The following is a 21,837-nucleotide window of genomic DNA, read 5'->3' as shown; positions in this document are numbered from 1 at the left end:
GGATCTGGCTATATGATATAAGAAACATTTTCTCTAGCAAGAGGAGGAATTTACCCCTTCTTGTGATGTGTTGAACCCCCTCCCCTCTCTCTCTCTCTCTCTCTCTCTCTCTCTCTCTCTCTCCTATGTCTCTATGTGTGTTTCTCAAATTTTCCTTGGGGTTTTCAACTTTGAGAGTTGGTATCACTAAATCACTACTAAAAGTAGGATGCATGGTGGTTGTCTGGCAATTTCTGTAAAATACTTCCTTTGTGCTATTGTTACATGACAATCTACTCTGCTGTCTTTTGCATTGTTTATATGTGCGCTACAATGCTACACTTCTCTTGGCTTCAAGTGAGCACACTAGTTTAAATGTGAAGGCACATCTCATTTGGGCATCGACAAATGTGTCACGCGGGCGGGCAGGTTTGAAAGGGTCTGAAAAGCTAGGGTTTTTCTCTCTGAGCTCTCCTTTCTTGTCTCTCTTTCGCTGTGTGTGTGTGTGGGGGTGGGAGTGGGGGAGTAGGGTTTCTCTGCGTGCAGGGGGGCAGAGCACCATGACGACTCGGTTCAAGAAGAACAGGAAGAAAAGGGGCCATGTGAGCGCCGGTCATGGAAGGATTGGCAAGCACAGGAAGCATCCAGGAGGGCGGGGAAACGCAGGAGGCATGCACCATCACCGCATCCTCTTTGACAAGTATCATCCGGGCTACTTCGGCAAGGTCGGCATGCGCTACTTCCATAAGACCATGAACAAGTTTCACTGCCCCATCGTTAACGTGGATCGCCTCTTCTCCCTCTTGCCGGAAACGGCAAAGTCTGCAGAAGAGGGCAAGGGCCCCTTTCTTGATGTTACCCAGCATGGCTTTTTCAAGGTACTCGGCAAAGGTGACCCTCCTCCCACCCCCCTTGTCGTCAAGGCCAAGTTCTTCTCCAAGCTCGCCGAGAAGAAGATCAAAGAAGCCGGTGGTGCTGTCGTCCTCACCGCTTAGCCTTAGTAGGACTGCTCAAACAGTGGTTTATTTTGTTTAAGATGCAGCTCAGTGGTTTTGTTTGTGCCAGATGGTTTTGATCCATTGTAATATCTGCTTATTTTGAGAACTGCGGAATGGAACTGTGTTTTTGAGATGATTGTGATCCATGTTTGAGGCACTAATTCTTATTTCTATTAGTGCCTGGTTTTACCTGCATAGTTTATGATATCCTCACATCTACCACAAGCATCTCTTTAGTTGTTGGCACTCTGTCAATAAGCTGTGTATGAAAATGATGTCTGTAAAAGTGGAACAGTGAGGCTCACTGTATATGGACTTCCTGTGTCAAGGACCAGTTGTGTTAGCTAGGGCTTTGATCCATTGTAAATGATTGAAGGCCCCACTTGTTCACGTTCGTTATGCCTGCCAAAGCCCAACCAGAACCAAATTTGGGTCCACACTTCGAGGGCGTGGTGGCCAATTTCCGATTTCCAATAAGTAACAGGGCAGCAATGAGATTAGGGGAGAAAATGGGGCGCAGCGCATTAATTCATAAGGTGACTTGTTGGTCTAGGTTGGAGAGGGGGGTTGACCACAAGACCACCCCATCTTTCGGAAGGCTCACACATAAACCAAAGCCCGAAAATGAGCATATGATAGTCAGAAAAAGGTCTCATTGTTGCGCTAACCTCAATGCCCATGCCTCGTTAGTTGAAGGGAGGGTGTTTCCTACCCTCAGATTCCATCCCGTGGAGATGTGATTTGCAAGTGTCTAGTAGTATTCATGGGTTTTGTTTTGCAAGCGTTGGTACTGAAACAACGCTACAAGGGAGATTTGAACCCTCTCCTCCTGGCTATAGCGGAGGCGGCAAGCATAGTTATGATAGTGTTTATTCATAAGTGTGTCCTTTAGAAAGCACCAACTCTAGCACATGATTTGTGAATAATATGCACGTTATGAAAAAAATTGTAGTGACACTAAAAAACAGTGAAGAGTTTTGAAGAAGGTAACACACTACCATTGAAAATCCATAGGGTTTGCCAATATAATCATTGCTTGCATGAGGTTTATGATTTTAGTGCGGGAATTTTGTTCAACTAATGACATTTTATTTCATGCTTCGAATATTGTAGTAATTTGACACCAAGGGAGTGTGTTGTCCAATCACCTTAACTATTATCACTCTATAATTCTATCATGTTAATCTTGTCAAAAGCTAATAGCACTCTGACATTTTTGAGAAGCTTGAGAACGGTAAGAACATTATATTCATTCTACTATGAAGCTTCCAAAATTTTAATGTTTGTTTGTAGAAATAAGTTTGATGTTGCACTAATGTTAGATTTTTCTCTTTTTTACAAGTTTTCAGCAAGTTATAACAGTTTGGGTTTTGTTGATTTTGAAGGTCTGAAGATTTTTGCTTCACAATTGTTTAGAAGTAAGAAGCACTTTTCATTCTGTTTTTCTTTTAAAGTTTTGGTTGTTTTTTGTATTTTGATTTCTTACATATTGCTAGTTTTTGAATCTTTGGTGTTTCTCTAATGTGTTAGAAACACGCCAAAATACCATGTGAGTTTGGGAATACATGCATCCAGTCATAAGGTTTATAGCCAACTTAGTGTAAACATTCTAGGTTTGAACAAACTCTTAGTTAGAGTCAAAAGATAGGGTTCGATGCCTATAAAAGGGGATTGTACTTGGTGGTTCATTTATCTCATATCATATCATTCATAATATAATCACCTTGTGTTGTGACCAACTTGCTCTCTCTTCTTCTTCCTCCTCAACCATGGAGAGATTTCATCCTCCATAGCTTTATGGTTGATCTTATGATTGCCAACATGGTATCACAACCTTTTTCTTCATTGCCAAATCATGACTTAATCTATGTCTAATCATTTCTCAGCACCATTCTCATAGGTTTTGATTAGTTGCTAGTTACAAAAACCCTAGATAAGAAGCTTGTAGGTGTTCTCCCTCACTACCCATAGCTAGTGGAGGATTGATTGCTCCTTACAGACCTAACCAAAGCTCAAGCCATCACTTGGGGCTCTTGCCTAGCTTAAAGGCGCACACGTGGGGGCTGGATCAATTGATCAAAATACATAAGGAGGACACCAAATTCACCGACAAATAGAACCTGTGTTTTTTTGGGGGAAAATGCAATGGCACACTAATCATGACGTTTCGGCCTAATTTCACGCTACCTTGGGGGTTTTTGATAATGGTGAATCCGTCCACAACATCAGCTTCGAGAATAAACATCTATGGAAGCTGCCTCCAGCAGCGTGGACACTCAAAAAGAAGCACTTTTGGTAAAGATAAGATTAATCTTTATTAAGTGTTGCTAATCATGTATGTATAAATTTAAAACTCATCAATTGGAGCTGCTATTACTGGGTTTGTGCTTACTTTGCAAAATCCCTATCATTTGGTGCCTTAATTGAAAGCTCCAAGTTGCCCCTTCTTTTGCACTACAAATAGTAAATTGCCTCTACTAATAAGTGTGATTAATCGACACTAATCATTGTATTCTTGAACCATTAAGGGTTCAACCACCCTACCATTGGGGACTTGCTCTACAGCTTGTCAAAGGTTCATATTGAAAAAGCCCCTTGATTTGCCCCTCCAACAGTGCTCTCCAAGTCGAGGTATTTTCTGCTCAACAAACAGAAAATTATTTTTACTCACCATTAATGGTTCATAGCTCACATTCAAGTGTTGCTAAACCTCTGTAAAGCATCAAATCAAATTTGCCCCTTGATTTGAGTGGTCAATTTGGTAATCCAAAATCGGGTATAAATCTATATTAGCATTGTTTGGGACAATAGGATTTTTGAGCTTGAGTACTTCATGTGATTAATTTATCATGCTCATAAATCAGTTGTGCAAGGGCAAGACACTAGCCATTGAGATAAGGCTAAGACCCCCTTAAGCAGATTCAATGCATTCTCATCTGAAAGGGATATGCATCATCATCATCATGTTAAGCTTTATGAACACATTAAGAATATGATCCATTTTTGCCTACATGGACTTCATTACACAATGAGTTCAAGGATAAAGAAGACTAAGGGATACATCAACATCAAGATCTACATCAACATAAAGAAGATTAAGAGCTACATTGACATTACGAGCTACATCAGCAAGATATTCATCAGCATATTGGTCATCGAGGAGAGATTCTCCCTTTATTTCTAAATTCTATTTTATGTTGAGTCAAGGGTTCTTTTCCCGGGTCGTCCCCCAAAATTTGAATCTTTTGGAATTTTTGGATTTGTTATATAGCCTTGATATTGTAAAAGGCATAGGTGGCTTCCTAGACCAGCCACAAGGCCAGCCCACATATGGTCACCCCTCTATCCTAAGTGAATTGTAAATGTCTCGCATCTGTCATCATTGACTGGCATTGTAAACCACCATTAGTAAGACCTACTGGCACTTAACATTGGAAAGTTAGAATACTAGAGTTTAGATGACAAACTATTGGTACAACTATGACAATGAAAGTTCTTATTCAACATGTGTATATGCATAAGAAAATCTGATTGCAACCTGAGAACCAAATTCAAAGGCACAAGCCAAATAGTAATTTTATGGTATGTTCTTTTAGTCAGGAATTATTTTTTTAATATTTTGACTCTGAAAACATAGTTGTTTTTCAGCTCTGTATCCCTTAAATTTGGAAGAATGGCAGTCTGTGAAGTATCTAAGTGGAAAAATCAGAGTTTTCCATATTGAGATTGGTGCATTGTTACATAACAATAAGAATTCAAGCAGCTTGGCTGTGCTGCCCAACAAATATTCTTTTATGATTCGTTATATGTTCTATATATAAGAAGAACTAATTATGGTACCTTGCAATATATTCCACTCATATCTTTGTCTATTCTGGGAGGGTCAGTACCCACCTTCAAGCTCATTATAGCTTACAAGGTTAAGCTTGCAAACTAATGTACAAGCCGCAATGAAGCTATCCACATGATCCAAAGATATTCATTGGAGTTGGTCTTTCCCATATGATTGTTTTATATATTTCTTTGCAACATGTGAAGAGGTGAAGAAAACCAAATTCACCTATGCTAGAAAAAGTCTAAATGAGAATTAGATGACCCATTTCTTGGGTGAGCAATGGGATACAAAGAGGACCAATCATGATGATACAATTGAGTGTGCTGAGGTACAAAGTTAAATGTTAACTTCAGGTGATAAATGAATGTGACTACAAATATTATGATTGCAAATAATGTGACTGCAAAAACATGGTTAGTATAATGCTATTTGTTTAAATGAATAGGTTCTTCATTTCTTGATTATGAGGTGATTGGCTAAGCTTAGATTAAGATATGCGAGATCCTACACATTCTACTATGATGGATGTGGTTATTCCTCACTATAGCGGCTTACCATTCACCCAACTTTAGTTTCTCATAGTCTTGAATAATAGGTCAATTTAAATGAACATGATATATATGCGAATAGAGAGTAAGAGTTTTAAAAAAAGCATTTTCTTAATGTAGGATTGAATCCGTATCGATATTTGATGCTATACTCGTATGGAGGTAACAAAATATAGCATAGTTTGGTAATGCGTCATCTTGGGGTGATGGAGGTCACGGGTTCAAATCCTGTTATTTTGAGTAGAGAAAAAAGTAACAACTAATAGTGATATAGTGAATCCCAAATTCTATGTGTGAGATTTTAGTCTAAGTAATTACGAATGTGACACTCCCTTCAATATATTGAGAGGAGGGGCTTTCCTATCTTGAAGTACAAGGAAAAAAAAGTATTTTTCCACATTAGATGTACTATTGAGACATCTACCACTCCCCGCCCCCACCCCTTATCTACCGTTTCGACAAATCTCTATCTATCAGTGTAAAACATCATTTGCTTATGATAAATAAAGATGTCTAGTCTAGTATTGTGATACAATTCTTCTATTATGTCTTAATCAATGATATATGAAACGTTTTGCTTGTCAGTTGAGTCTATTTTTGTGTGACGAATATGGTTAAATCTCCCAATTATGCATGTTGGAACAATTAGAACAATGAAATGAGCATAAGATATTATATCTTTTTTATAGATCGCACAGATCTTATTGTTACTACTATTTAAATGAAAGTTGAGGGTCTCTGTATGATACAAACATAGACTATCGATAATGAAGAAAAGATATTCATGTATAGAATTTATCCATATATATATATATATATATATATATGTATATATATATATTCTTTGGGAAATACTAAGTCTAGGTTACCAATTAATCAATTAACCTGTACATATCGCTAATTGTTATAACTCTTCCCACTTCAAATTTTCCTACTTTAATCAATTATTTTTGTAGTCTTCATGACTAATCACCAAAAGGAGGAATTCCCACCATATTGGAATTCAAATATTTAGATGAGGAAAGTGTAATTCCTAGTGTAAAGGAGTTAATGGAGATTTTTATTTAAATTTTAAGAGAAAATTTAGTTAAATTTATCTTCTTGTATAGATAAATTTCAATGAGGAAAGAGGAATTCCCACCATATTGGAATTCAAATATTTAAATGAGAAAAGTGAAATTTTTAGCTTAATGGATTTAATGGATATTTTTATGTAATTTTTAAGAAGAACTATAGATAGATTTAATTTATGGTAAAAGAGGAATTCCCATGATAATTGGATTGCACTCATTAAATGCGAAAAAGAGGGATTTTAAGTTTATTAAAAAAATATGTATTGGTATTTAGTTAAAAGAAGAAATTTTATGATATTCAAGAAAAGAGGGATTTGAATTATATCTTAGTGTCAAAAGATGAATTTCCACCATAATTCTACCTAATGAATTAAGGTCGAGAAATTATGTGGCATAAAGAATATCTTTGGATATTTTAATTGGTAAAATCACTAAATGTATATTTACCCAAAACTAGATGTTTATCTGAAGGGAATCCTTGTAAAACTAAACCGAATGAATTTGGTTAGACTACGAGAGGGACAGACAGTAAACCTACTTGTCCATCTCTCGATCTGAATTAAGTAAAAACTTCGTGACCAATTCCAGTTTCTAATCTCACAAATAATAGACTATCGGAACTAAACTAGTTTTTCCTGACCGAACTCACCAAGAATCTAGTTGGACAATCGGACTGAATGATGGGTAGATTACCTTGATGAGAGATCAAGGATCCTCATTATGAAACTGGGAATTATGGAAAAAGGGTTTTTGGAACCAATCTTAAATTGGAATTTTACTTTCATTGGAACCTCTATTTTTTAAAATTCAAAGGACCGCCAGAATGCTGGAGGAAGCATTTGGCTTATGTTTTTCTAAGAGGAGGTTCATTGGAACAGCTGGCGGGGAGACGTCAAGGGACCTCGCTCACAACAAAGCCTGCCAAGGTCTTGACCAGCCCTCGGTACGGTTAAAATGATGCGCTACCGATACGATGGGCGAGGACCGACGAAGCGGTCCCTGAGTGAAGTGCTAGGACACCTAAGGAGGATCCTACAGGGTTCTGACTAGGCGATGCACGAGCTCGCGAATGCTAGGACACCCATGCGTAGTACGCGAGGAAGGTTTACTAAAAGGAAAGATTTTTGGGAACCAAATTTTGATACTGGATCTCGTTGGTTGGCCAGCTGGTCTTCAACGGAGAGTCCAGATGATATTATTGTAATACAATGGACTCGAAATTTTGCAAATGACTTAACCACTTCTTGGGTTCCCTACCGTAGCATGACTGAAGGATGTCTTCTATTACCTGATTCACCCTTTTTGTCTGGCCATCAGTTTCGGGGTGATAGGCTATGCTGAGATCCAAGAAAGTTCCTACTGCTTCAAAGAATGCAATGCTTCCACCCATTTCTCCACAGCCTTGCCGAAGTTCTCCCCTTCTCCTTTGAAGGGTCCTGGTTAAGTTCTATGAAGAGCCTTGTGAACGTCGAGGGTCAAGCTCATCATCTTCAGAGAGAGGGTCCACGGTTTCCTTGTCTCATGATTCTACCAAAAATGATATATTATTATTATTTTTTATAACATCCACGAGTTCCTAAGACTTAAGGGATTCAAAAAACAATTTCTTAAACAAGATAAATGATCTTATTGGAGATCTATGACATATGTACGATAACAGATTTTTTTTAATCAGTTCATCCATAAAAAATCACTTATACAACAGGGAATTTTTCTCCAGAAAACATTTCTTTATTTATATAAAAGTTGTAATATGTACATAGAGTAGCTTAGATCCAGAAATCAAAATCTCCTCGGGAGACGCATAAGACGACAGTACTGGGCCATAGCCATGCCCTGATACAAACGTTCACTTATTGCCAAGGGACCTATTATCTTCTCCTTATTAGGAATAAAGTGACTAAGGAGTCTGTAGATTTGGCATGAAAGTCTGAAATTCCGAGGCATTGAATGATATAGAACGACACCATGTACCACTTTCAGCTTTATCAGAATCATGGCCAATGAGAGGTTCTGCCACCTCACCATTGCACGCCGATCGCAAGAGGCATGGACATACTGCCCTGCAAACCACTTATGCTATCGTCTCTCCACTGGGTCAGGAAAATATAAATCCTCAAAATGGTGTGCGAGTCTGACTCGGCTTGTTCGAGTTGCAGCGGAAGAGATGAGATGTTCGAAGGCGAACGTAGTCATGTCTTGTGACTGGGTGAGGTAAGGAATACTAAATAAGTATGGAACTTCCGTCTTAAAAAATAATTTCTTTGATTAAGAATTTTTTATTAATGAGACTTGCGGAATGAAAATACATTATGAAAAATGCTTTTTCTGAGTTTTTTGTTATCAATTTTTTATGAGAATTTGTTTATCCTATTAGCTTTCAACAAAGCTCTAATACCAGTTGTGGGGTCCCTGCCCCCTTCGCGGTGCACCTGCCGACGGGCGGAAGTGGCGTCGACCTCCCACGCAGGGTGGGGATCCACACTCGGGGCCTCGCCTGTGGATGTTCGAGACGAGAGGCTAGCCCAGGCGGTCCCTCCGAGACCAAGCCCGAAAGACTCCCCTCACCCGGAAGGCATGGGCGATTCCGCCATGGGAAAAATCTTCTAATGGGGAGAATTACTCTAACAAGTCAAAGTTTTAACTAGTTAAAATGATCTGATCGAACCTGAAGTCATATAGTCAGATCAAGAAGAGACTTGCACTTGGTCCATGGAATCACCGTTTTTTTCCTCATTTTTACGAGGCACAGCCCCGCTGATCCCCTCCCACCAGAGAACAAGGTCTTCTCGGGATTTAGACTAATTAACGTAACTAATCGTATCTAGTTGTTTCTCAAGAATCCTCCGATGCAGCCCATCCAGCCCATGGGTTAGCCAACCACCCGACCACTGTATTGGTGGAATTCCTATATAAAGATTTGGTTGTGTTTTTGCCCGGGTACCGAGGAAAAGAGTTCCCCATGCCCCTAGCTGGTGATTCATGCAAAAATTAAGGTAGGCATACCACGTACACACCCAATATGAAATTACCATTTATAACAGATTCGACTGGCTTTGAAACAATCCTTCAATAAAAGTCATGATATTTTTGATCATCATTTTTCGAAATTCCAAGTCCATTGTATTACCATAATATCCTCTGGACTCTCCATTGAAGACCAGCTGGCCAACCAACGAGATCCAGTATCAAGATTTGGTTACCAAAAATCTTTCATTTTAGTCCATCCGAAATCTTCCTCGCATACGCATGGGTGTCCTAGCAACCGCGAGCCCGTGCATCGCCTGGTCAGAACCCTCTAGGATCCTCCTTAGGTGTCCTAGCACTTCACTTAGGGACCGCTTCGTTGGTCCTTGCCCATCATACCGGAAGCGCGTTATTTTAACCGAAAGCACACCATTTTAATCGTACCGAGGTTGATCAAGACCTCGGCAGGCTTTGCTCTGTGAGCGACGTCCCTTGACGTCTCCCCGCCAGCTGTTCCAAAAACGAACCTCCTCTTAAAAAAACATTAGCCAAATGTTGTATTCACTTCATCGAAAATGTATCTTGAAATACTCTCACCCAATATCTTTATTTGAACCTCTCCCAACTCAAACTATCTAGAAGCAAATTCCAATTTTGCCTCCCTGTAGTGGAAAGAGAATCACTTGAAAATCCCATTCGGATAGATTTGATGCGGGGTAATCCAACAAGAGGCGGATTCACCGAGTTCTAGTGAGATTAAAGAGCCTATCGATTTTTTATAAATTAACAATATGGACTCAATGAATAAACTCTTTTTTCTCTTGAGAATTATTTTTAGCAAATATATCTATTCGTCAATGTCAATATCGAGTAAACTCGATAAGGGATCGAGCATCAAAAGATCTATATCGTTCAATTTCTCGATGCAATAATCAACCGTATGTATCAAAACTTCTTGGGGCGAGTAACCTCGGTAACAATCATTTTGTAAAAAGAAAAAAACATTGAGAAATCGATGAGGATACTTCTCGTTATTTTGAGTGGTGTTACTAATCCTTCACTTCTATTAGTTACTTCTCTACGTATACCTAAAAATATTTTAAAATATCTTAGAAGAATTTTATCGAGGTCAAAGTATTTGCTACATGGAAACCCTAGTTTCTTTCCAAATATCCTAGTAACTGATAGATTCTCTTTCATTTTCAATGGAAGTCCTTTCCCAGATTTCTCACTACTATTAATATTAATAATTATTGCCCCATTAGAAATCGGATTCAATTCCTCAATTATTAAAAAAATCCAGTGAGTTGATTTATTAATTCATTTCTTATTGGTGAATGTGTGTAGAATAGGAGAGTTTTTCCCAATTTCGTGACAATCTAACCCGGATATACCATCACGAGATGACATTGTATTTTTATAAGATGGAAATGAAGACAAATTGGAAAAGGCCTCTCTCAATCTTGTTGTTTGTAGTTGATACAGATCTTGCTTGTTATGGATTTTTCTAAAGAATAACAAATCAAAATCATTTTGGTAACAGTCACTTTTATTTTTATAAAGTCTGACATGTTTATAGAATTTGAAAAACCTATTTGAATCTTCTAAATACCTATCCCTCCATAATATCTGAATCCCCTCAGTCTCATCTCTAGATATCCTTCCCAAGGAGTAAATCCCTCACTATGCATACCTTCCATCTATCTGAAACTAGAGGATTCATTGCACTATAACGAACTTGATTTTCTTCTCTTGTCAAACCTGTTGAAATATATTTGTTCAAACCTAAATAGTAAGAATCAGGTGTTCTTTTCTTCCCATCTTTTTCAACAGATAAAGATCTTTTGGATTGAAGAAAGTAGTAGGACATTTGCTTGTTCTTTTCTTACTCCACCACCCCCATTAACCATTTTGGCTAATATAGAAGTCAATCCCCCATTAATCATTTTAGCTAATATAGTAGTAGAAGTCACCAGATTTTTCTTTTTGTTCTTTTCTTACTCCACCACCCCCATTAATAATTTTGGCTAATATAGAACTAATTTCGATCAAACTTCTATCACACTCAAGCAATGCATAGAAATTGGTATTGTTAGTAACATTAGCACTTCCAAGGTGATGCTACTACCCCTCTTTACTGAATGACATAGATTGCATAGAAAGAGTGAACTTAGAATTCATAAGTCAAATCATCTCATAAAAGGTTCATAACTTGAGATGCTGGTTCTTTAATGATTTGAAGAAGTAGTCTAATCTACTGATTTCTACCAAATCAGTGATACTATGGTTGTTAAATTTGAAGCAATGTGATGAGCTATGGTGGATCAAATGCTAGAACAGAACTTTAGATAGAGAATATGGACTTCCTACTCTTCTTTTTCCCACCCTTTCTACCTTATTTTCTTTCTTCATCTTATTCATATGTGATAGATACTATCTATTTCTCACATTTATTATATGGATAATCTTGAAAGATTCAAGATACGATGGAGTAAGTACTTCAAATAAGTATAGTGATTTCTATACATATTTGTGTCCAAAATTGAAATTGGATCAAAAATCTCAAACCGTTATTGTTGAGGAGACTTGTACATACCCTATCTACCTTTTCTCATAACTTTTTCTATTCCAAGAAATAAGAACGAGTTATCTAATTGGATGGGCAAACGATGGGGATGAGCCGCATCAAGATTAATCAGATTAATCAGCCATATTAGGATTAATTAGATTAATCAACCGCATAGGATAGTCTAACAATTTCTCAACCATCCGAGTTGGTTAATTCTTAATTCCGTCGCGGGGGTGAGTGATCATTTGATGGAGGAATAGCTAGGTAGGGAACCCATCAGTAGAATGTCACCGTGGCATGGTGTGAGTCACCAATTCGAGCCTGATTTCTCTAAACTTAATCCAAACATTTCTATTCATGTCCCCCTCTCGATGGATTGGAAGAGGCTTGTGGGATTGACATAAAGCAGTAGGGGGCTGATACACTATGGGTGAGCTTCAAGCTAATACGAAATGGATAAACCCAAGTTGTGCGTGGAGATAGGGGACTATTCTCAATCAAGTTCATCTATGGCAATTTCAAATCAGCTTCATCTATGTAGAAATAAGCTATAAGTGATGCAACTACGAATATCATGGAGAGTTTGATCATGGCTCAGGATGAACGCTAGCAACATGCCTAACACATGCAAGTCAGCCGGGAAGCATCCTCGTGGTGTTTCTAGTGGCGGATGGGTGAGTAACACGCAAGAACATGCTCTTGGGAGGGGGAAAACATCTAGAAACAATTGCTAATACCCCATAGTCTAAGGAGCAAAAGGGAGGGATCTGCCCAAGGAGGGGCTTGCGTCTGATCAGCTAGTTGGTGGGGCGGTGGCTTACCAAGGTGGCGATCAGTACTGGTAGAGAGGATGATCAACCACACTGGGATTGAGACACGGCCTAGACTCCTACGTGAGGCAGCAATGGAGAATCTTTTGCAATAGGTGAAAGCCTGACTGAGCAATGCCACGTGGAGGTAAAAGTCCCACGGGTTGTAAACTACTTTTCTTGGAGAAGAAGCAATGATGGTATCTGAGGAATAAGTGTCGGCTAACTCTGTGCCAGCAGCCCGGTAAGACAGAGGCTGCAAGCGTTATCCAAAATGATTGGGCATAAAGCGTCTATAGGTGGCTCCTTAAGTCCGCTATCAAATCCCAGGGCGGCTTACCCCCTGGACAAGCGATGGAAACTACTAAGGTAGAGTACGGTAGGGGCAGAGGGAATTTTTTGTGGAGCGGTGAAATGAGTAGAGATAAAAAAGAACACCAAAGGCAAAGACACTCTGGTGGGGCCGACACTGACCACTGAGAGACAAAAGCTAAGAGAGCGAATGGGATGAAATACCCTAGTAGTCCTAGCCGTAAACGATGAATACTAAGCGTTGTGCGTATCAACCCTGTGCAGTGTGTTGTAGCTAACACGTTAAGTATCCCGCATGGGGAGTACTTTTGCACAAGAATGAAACTCAAAGGGATTGACGGGGGCCTGCACAATCGGTGAATCATGTGTGTAAGATTCCTCCCTCCAGCTTTTGAGGTGTGAAGGTGTAAGAACCTCCCCTTCTAATCTTATAATTATTTCCCCCTCTGAAATAAAAGAAAGATCCTGTTTTATCCTATTTTGGCTTGGAGAGAGAAAATGTCTAGAGAGAGGTAATCCAAAACTGAGATATTTTTTTATATAAAAATCCTCCTAGTGTCTAAAATGGTTTCCCCTGAAATAGAAATTCAAAAAGAACTTTCCAATGTGCATTTGGAATTAATTAAAAATATGTATAAAGGACCTTAGCCTAAGGGTCTAGATTTTCAGAAATTTTTGGATTATGGTCCAATATTAAGGTTCTTATGGACCAATTGGATTAATCCAAGTGTGGGAAGGAGATAAATCCAATTTATAAAAGAAAAATACCCAAAAATGAGTAAATTCTTACATAAGATGAAGAGTTGACTGAGTACAAGGTTTATTAGTAAAAAACTGAGATATTACTTAAAAAAATGAGATATTTTGGGTATAATGATACATTTTTGACACCTTGGTAAGGAGAAGGGGGCACTTCAAGGAGGCGCCTATTTCACACATGTGGTGGAGTTTTTAACTCAAAAAAATTGTGATATTTTTATCTCTCCTCTCTCCTGGATCAAACCAAATCAAAAGGGGTCCAAATCTTGTCCAAATTCAACCAAACTGAACTTGGAAAATTCTAGAACCTAGTTGGACTTGGTTAGAGGCCTCCCTCACCTATAAATATATCCTTAGTCCTTTGTAAAAAAATATGTGAACTATACCATGCCAGTATTATACTAAAATAATGATATTTTCTATTTATCCTCTAAAAATCCTCTACAATTTGGAGAGATTGGAGCTTCTCTCTCTCTCTTCAACCTTCTTTGGAGCCTTCCTCAACATACTAACCAATTGATTGGTTGGGAGCCTCTCCAATGACTAAAGAATCAAGAAAAACAAGAGGTAAAGTGTGATTTTATGATCTTTTTCTTAATCTTCTAAATGTTTTTCACTTCTCAACCCCTCTCAAGCTTGAGGAGAAGTATTCAATTGAATGGTTCTTGAATGCAAATGAAGCTCTCTAATGAATTTTAGTGATTAATCACATAAAGTTTACATTTATGCTTAAATTAGAATGCTTTTATGTTTATCTCTCTCTCTCTCTCTCCCCAAAGAATGGTCATTTCTATGACCAATTCTCTATTCAAATAGTACTTCTCATGGAGAAATTCTCAATTCATAAATCAAACTCTAGGCTTGTGAAGCTAGAGATTTAAGAAAATAATTTTTATACTTATATGCTTGTAAAATATGATAATATTATGAGATAAATCCATAAATTAGATTTAAGGGTAAAAGATAGTTATACTATCATAATTACATTACTATGTCTTATTCTTTTCATAAAAATGAAAAATTACCAGTAATAGCAACAACGGAGCTATGGCAAAATTTTTAAGAAATTGATACATGATTCATTCTTATGCATAACGTGAAAAGAGGAACTTCTACCATATTCTAGGATTGGATATCCTAGGCTAAAAGAATGGTTTTTGTTCTATTCAATAGAAAACTAATTTTTAAGTTTATGTGTAACTAAAAAAATTTAAGAAAAGTAAAAATTATGATAATTATATCTAAATGATAAAAGAGGAATTCCTATGACATTGGAATTCAATCATTTAAATGGAAAAAGAGAAATTTCTAACATATTAAAATTAATGGATATTTTATTTAAATTCAAAGATAAATTTTAGGTAAAATTATTTTATGCATGAGAATTATTTAAATGATAAAAGAGAAATTCCTATGACATTGAAATTCAATCATTTAAATGAAAAAAGAGAAATTCCTAGCATATTGGAATTGACGGATATTTTATTTAAATTCGAAGATGAATTTTAGATAAATTTATTTTATGCATGAGAATTATTTAAATGATAAAAGAGAAATTCCTATGACATTTGGAATTCAATAATTTAAATGGAAAAAGAGAAATTCCTAGCATATTGAAATTAATAGATATTTTATTTAAATTTAAAGATAAATTTTAGATAAATTTATTTTATCTATGAGAAATATTTAAATGATTAAAGAGTAATTCCTATGACATTTGAAATTCAATCATTTAAATGAAAAAAGAAAAATTTCTAGCATATTAGAATTAATGGATATTTTATTTAAATTCAAAGATGAATTTTAGATAAATTTATATTATCTATGAGAAATATTTAAATGATAAAAGAGAAATTCCTATGACATTTGAAATTTAATCATTTAAATAAAAAAAGTGAAATTCCTAGCATATTAAATTAATGGATATTTTATGAATTTTTTTTATGAGAAATATTTAATGATAAAAGAGAAATTTTCATGACATTGGAATGCAATGCAAATAGAGGGATTCCCATGATATTTGAGGTCCAAGAAATTAAATGAGAAAAGAGAAATTGTTAGTATTATTTATCAAAAGTGAAAATATGGGTAGAATTGATTTTTGTAAATCCCATGAATTCTTTTATTCAAAAGAGGAATATCGAATATAATTCAATTGAGAAATTGAGAAAGAATATGAAAATAGTCGTTGAGAAAAAGAACCTTTATCTAGGCTAAGTAATTGGCAAAAATTTAGAAAAAGTCCCATTTATCGGTATCGAAGTAGAAAGAGCTACTAAATGGGAATAGGATGTGGAATGGATATGATAAGATGTAAATCCCATGAATTCTTTTATTCAAAAGAGGAATATCGAATATAATTCAATTGAGGAATTGAGAAAGAATATGAAAATAGTCGTCGAGAAAAAGAACCTTTATCTAGGCTAAGCAATTGGCAAAAATTTAGAAAAAGTCTCATTATCGGTATCGAAGTAGAAAGAGCTACTAAATGGGAATAGGATGTGGAATGGCTGTGATAAGATGTAAATAGGATGTGATAGGATGTGGATGTGAATGATGAGATGAGAGGATATGTGAAAGGGTGAGATGAGAAGTAAATGGATGTGGATGTGTATGTGAAAGAATGTGATGTAAATGGATGTGGATGTGGATGTGGATGTGTATGTGAAAGAATGTGATGTAAATGGATGTGTATGTAAAAGAATGTGATGTAAATGAATGTGAATGTGTATGTGAAAGAATGGATGTGGATGTGAATGAGATGTGATGTGATGTAAGGGGATGTGGATGTGAATGTGATGTAGATGTGGATAAGATATGGTGTAATGTAAAGAGATGTGGATATGACTGTGATGTGGATATGGATATGGATGAGATGTGATGTGATGTAAAAGAGATGTGATGTGACGTGAATATATATGGATGTGAAGTGATAGATGTGAATGTATGAATAGATTTGAGTAGTCATACATGTGAGTGATTGGATGGATGTGGATGAGATGTGTATGAATGAGATGTGAGTGATGTGGATGAATGAGATGAGATGTGTATGAATGAGATATGATGATGTGGATGTGATGTAATGTGGATGGGACGAATGAAATATGATGTGGATGTGATGTAATGTGGATGGGATGAATGAGATATGATGTGGATAGATGTGATGTGATGTAATGTGGATAGAATGTATGTGATGGGATGGTGATGAGAATGAGTGATGGATATGAATGAATGTGATGTGATGGATGTAAATGGATGTGATGTAAAAGAATATAATAGATGCGAATGGATGTGATGTGATGTGATGTGATGGATGTGAATGAATGGATGGGATGTGATGTGATGTGATATGATGTGAATCGGATAGATGTGAATGAATGAGATGTGATGTGAAATGGATGTGATGTGAATCGGATAGATGTGAATGAATGAGATATGATGTGAAATGGATGTGATGTGAATCGGATAGATGTGAATGAATGAGATGTGATGTGGAATGGATGTGATGTGATATGATGTAAATTGGGATAGATGTGAATGGATGAGATGTGATGTGAATGGATGTGATGTGATCTGATGTGAATCGGGATAGATGTGAATGGATGAGATTTGATGTGAATGGATGAGATGTGATGTGAATTAGATGTGATGTGATGTGATGTGAATCGGGGTAGATATGAATGGATGAGATGTGAATGAATGTGATGTGATGAGATGTGGATATGGGTAGATGCAAGTGGATGAGATGTGATGAGGATAAATGAGGAAAGATGTGATGAAATGAAAAATGATGTGATTGGATGAGAATGGGAATACATATGAATTAGACGTGGATTAAATAAAGTGGACTGATGTGGAACAATGTGGAAAGATGAGAGTTCATTATAGAAACTGTATTTATGACTTGTTTTTAAATGACTATTTCATGTCAAGAATGCTGGGGAAACATTTTGACTGTCTTGTGAATGAGGTCGTGGAGACCTAACTGATAAAGTTGCAACAGCTGACGGAGAGTCAACGGAGGACGTCTCACATAGCAAGGTCGACTGAGGTCTTGACCAACCTCGGTTCGATTTAAATGGTGAGCTCCCAGTACGGTGGATGAGGGACCAAGGAAGCGGCCTATGAGTGAAGCATTAGGTGACCTACGAAGGATCCTAGAGGGTGCTGACCATACGGTGCTCTCCGAAGATACCCACACGTGCGTCGAGGAAGATATTGGAACAAGAAGTAAGAGTTGTTTTCTAAAACCGGGCATGGATCTGGTTGATTGACCTTGCTGGTCCTCAATGGATGAGTCCATGGCTCTTTTATATGGATCTGTTGGTTGATCTTACTAATCTTCAATGGAGATTCCATCTGGATTTTTATAAGTGAATATATTGCCAGGTACTATGAGCTAGGAACTATTAAAAAGGCCCCTGAGTGGACAGGTGGTGACCATAGGTATACCGATGAAGGAATGATTGTTTGAAAATTAGAATTCAACCGATGACATTTTCTTTTCTGGGTGTTTAGTTGCGCGGAAAGCGTTACAACACACGGAATGAAGGAATGATTGGAAATTAGAATTCAACCGATGAAGGAATGATTGAAAATTAGAATTCAACCGAATACTTTGGAGGATTATGATCAGTGATTCTATGGTTTCATTAAAAGATTGTTTTAAAAGATAGTTGAATCTGTGAAACAGGCAATTTCATATTGGGTGTGTAAGTGGTGTGACTAGCTTGAAGTTTGCATGACAATCCGGCTAGGGGGCTTGGGAACTCTTTTCCCTGGTACCCGGGACAAAACCTAACCAAATTCCTAAATGGATCCCATCACTACAGTGGTTGGGCGGTTGGCTAACCCATGGGACTGGATGGGGTTAGGCTGGACTGATGGATCCTTAAAATGAGACTCAATTCTGTTGTGGTTGGTACGATAGACGAAGTAAATCCCGGATAGTAAATGTTCTATGGAAAAGAATCAACGGCTGTGTCTCTCGACGATGAGGAAGAAAGCATTGGTCTCTATGATCCAAGTGCAAGTTTCTTCCTTGATCTGACCAAGTGACTTACAAGTTCGGTCGGATCAGTTTGGTCAGTGATGACCTTGACTACGTTAGAGTAGAAATATCCTGGAGGAATCGCCCGTGCTTTCTAGGCAAGGGAAGTTTTTTCCGGGTTCGGTTTTGGAAGAGCCGAGGGATTAGTCTCTTGTCCGGATATCCGTGGGGGCGAGGCCCCGAGTGAGAGGCTCTGCCCCACGCAGCAAGAAGTGCTACTTCCGCTGCTAGCACCCCCGAAGGTTAACCTTTTGAACTGCGCTGAATTTATGGGCAGACAAGAGACAACTCGATGAACTGAAACATCTTAATAGCCAGAGGACGAAAAAGAAAAAGCGATTCCTCTAGTAACGACGGCGAGAAATGGGAATAGCCTAAACCGTGAAAACATGGTTGTGGGGGAGAGTGTTGAAGGCTTTGTTTTGCTAGGCAAAGCAGTTGAGTACTGCACCCCAGATGGTGAGAATCCAGTAGCCAGGAAGTATGGCAGGCTTACGCTCCAACCCGAGTAGCATGGGGCACGCGAAATCCCATGTGAATCACAGCAAGGACCACCTTGCAAGACTAAATACTCCTAAGTGACCTATAGAGCGAAGCAGTACTATGAGGGGAACCCCCATCAGGGAGTGAAATAGAACATGAAACCATGAGCTCCCAAGCAGTGGGAGGAGAATCGGATCCTTGACCACGTGCCTGTTGAAGAATGAGCTCGTGACTTATAGGTAGTGACCCGATTAAGGGGAGACCCCCTGGAGCCATAGCGAAAACGAGTCTTGCTGGGGCAAATTGTCACGGCTTATAAACCCAAACCTAGGTGATCTAGATATCCATGACCAGGATGAAGCTTGGGTGAAGCTAAGTGAGGGTATGAAACCGACTAATGTTGAAAAATCAGCGGGATGAGTTGTGGTTAGGGGTGAAACACCACTCGAACCCTAAGCTAGTTGTGGTCCCCCCCCCCCCCGAAATGCGTTAAGGCACAGTAATTGACTAGACTATCTAGGGATAAAGCATTGTTCCGGTGCGGGCTGCAAGAGCAATACCAAATCGAGGCAAACTCTGAATACTAGATGTGACCTCTAAATGAGGAGGGAAAAAGGATCAACTAGTGAGACAATGGGGGATAAGCTTCATCGTCTCGAGAGGGGAACAACCGAGATCACCAACTAAGGCCCCTAAATGGCGGCTTAGGTAAGAGTGCAAAGACAGCCACCAGGAGGTTTGCCTAGAAGCAACCACCCTTGAAAGAGTGCGTAATAGCTCACTGATCAAGCGCTCTTGCACCGAAGATGAACGGGACTAAGCAGTCTACCGAAGCTATGGGATGTCAAGACACATTGGTAGGGGAGCGTTCCGTCCCAGGTAGAAGCACTAGTGTAAGTAGGTGTGGACAAAGCAGAAGCGAGAATGTCAGCTTGAGTAACGCAAACACTGGTGAGAATCTAATGCCCCGAAAACCTAAGGGTTCCTCCACAAGGTTTGTCCACACGGAGGGTGAGTCAAGGCGGCCTAAGATAGGCCGAAAGGCATAGTCGATGGACAAAGGGTTAATATTCATGTACTGCCCCTTGTTGGTCCTAAGGGACAGAGGAGGCTAGGTTAGCCAACAGATGGTTATCGGTTTAAGGGCACAAAGTTAATGGACCCATTAAGGGTAATAAGGGGTAGAGAAAATGCCTTGATCCAATGTTCGAGCACTAGGCACTACAACGCCGAAGTAACCCTACACCATACTCCCAAGAAAAGCTCGAACAACCTTGACAAGTGGGTACCTGTACCTGAAATCGACATAGGTGGGTAGGTAGAGAATACTTAGGGGCGCGAGACAACTTTCTCTAAGAAACTTGGCAAAATGGCCCCATAACTTTGGGAGAAGGGGTGCCTCCTCATCACAAAGGAGGTCGTTAGTGACCAGGCCCAGGAGGTGACTGTTTACCAAAAACACGTCTCTACAAAGTCATAAGACCATGTATGGGGGCTAACGCCTACCTAGTGCCGGAAGGTTAAGGGAGTCAGTGACTTGATGAACGGGTAAGCCGGCGATCGAAGCCTCGGTGAACGAGGCCATAACTATAATGGTCCTAAGGTAGCAAAATTCCTTGTCGGGTAAGTTTCGACCTGCACGAAAGGCATAATGATCTGGGCACTATCTAAAAGACTCAGTGAAATAGACATGTTTGTGAAGATGTGGACTACTCGCACCTAGATTGAAAGATCCTATGAAGCTTCACTCTTCCCTGGATTAGCTTTGGGCTCTTCTTGCGCAACTTAGGTGGAATGCAAAGGGTCCCTTTCTGGGGGGGCCTGAGCCATCAATGAGATATCACTCTAGAAGAGCTAGAATTCTAGAATTACAGGCCAAGGAACAGTCCCAGGTAGACAGTTTCTATGGGGCGTAGGCCTCCTAAAGGGTAATGGAGGCATGCAAAGGTTTCCTCAGGCTGGCAGAAATAAGCCTTCAAGTGCAAAGGCAAAAGGGGGCTTGACTGCAAGACCTACCAGTCGAGCAGGGATGAAAGTCGGCCTTAGTGATCCAATGGTGCCAAGTGGAAGGACCATCGCTCAATGGATAAAAGTTACTCTAGGGATAACAAGCTAATCTTCCCCAAGAGTTCACATTGATGGGAAGGTTTGGCACCTCGATGTCGGCTCTTCACCACCTAGGGCAGTATTATGTCCCAAGGGTTGGGATGTTCGCCCATTAAAGCAATACATGAATTGGGTTCAGAACATCGTGAGACAGTTTGGTCCATATCTGGTTCGAGCATTAGAGAATTGAGTGGACCTTTCCCTAGTATGAGAGGAACGGGAAGGATGCACCTCTGGTGTACTAGTTATCGTGCCCACGATAAACGTTGGGTAGTCAAGTGCAGAGAAGATAACTTCTGAAAGCATCTAAGTAGGAAGCCCACCTCAAGATGAGTGCTTTCCTACTCGT

General features: G+C 38.8%; 2 pseudogenes across 1 annotated transcript; both read left to right on the top strand.

Annotated features, from left to right (window-relative positions):
* Positions 1 to 360: 360 nt before the first annotated feature.
* LOC147623077 (large ribosomal subunit protein uL15x pseudogene) lies at positions 361 to 1,108 on the top strand (annotated as a pseudogene). Its single transcript, XR_015269325.1, has one exon. The product of XR_015269325.1 is annotated as a large ribosomal subunit protein uL15x pseudogene (transcript).
* Positions 1,109 to 19,164: 18,056 nt separating this feature from the next.
* On the top strand, positions 19,165 to 21,837 carry LOC147623076 (25S ribosomal RNA; annotated as a pseudogene).

The sequence above is a fragment of the Cibotium barometz genome, chromosome 27, assembly GCF_041138505.1.
Source record: "Cibotium barometz isolate CiBa-2024 chromosome 27, ASM4113850v1, whole genome shotgun sequence".
NCBI classification, from domain to species: domain Eukaryota; kingdom Viridiplantae; phylum Streptophyta; class Polypodiopsida; order Cyatheales; family Cibotiaceae; genus Cibotium; species Cibotium barometz.
The sequence above is the reverse complement of the archived record's forward strand: the minus strand, read 5'-3'. Positions and strand labels throughout refer to the sequence as shown.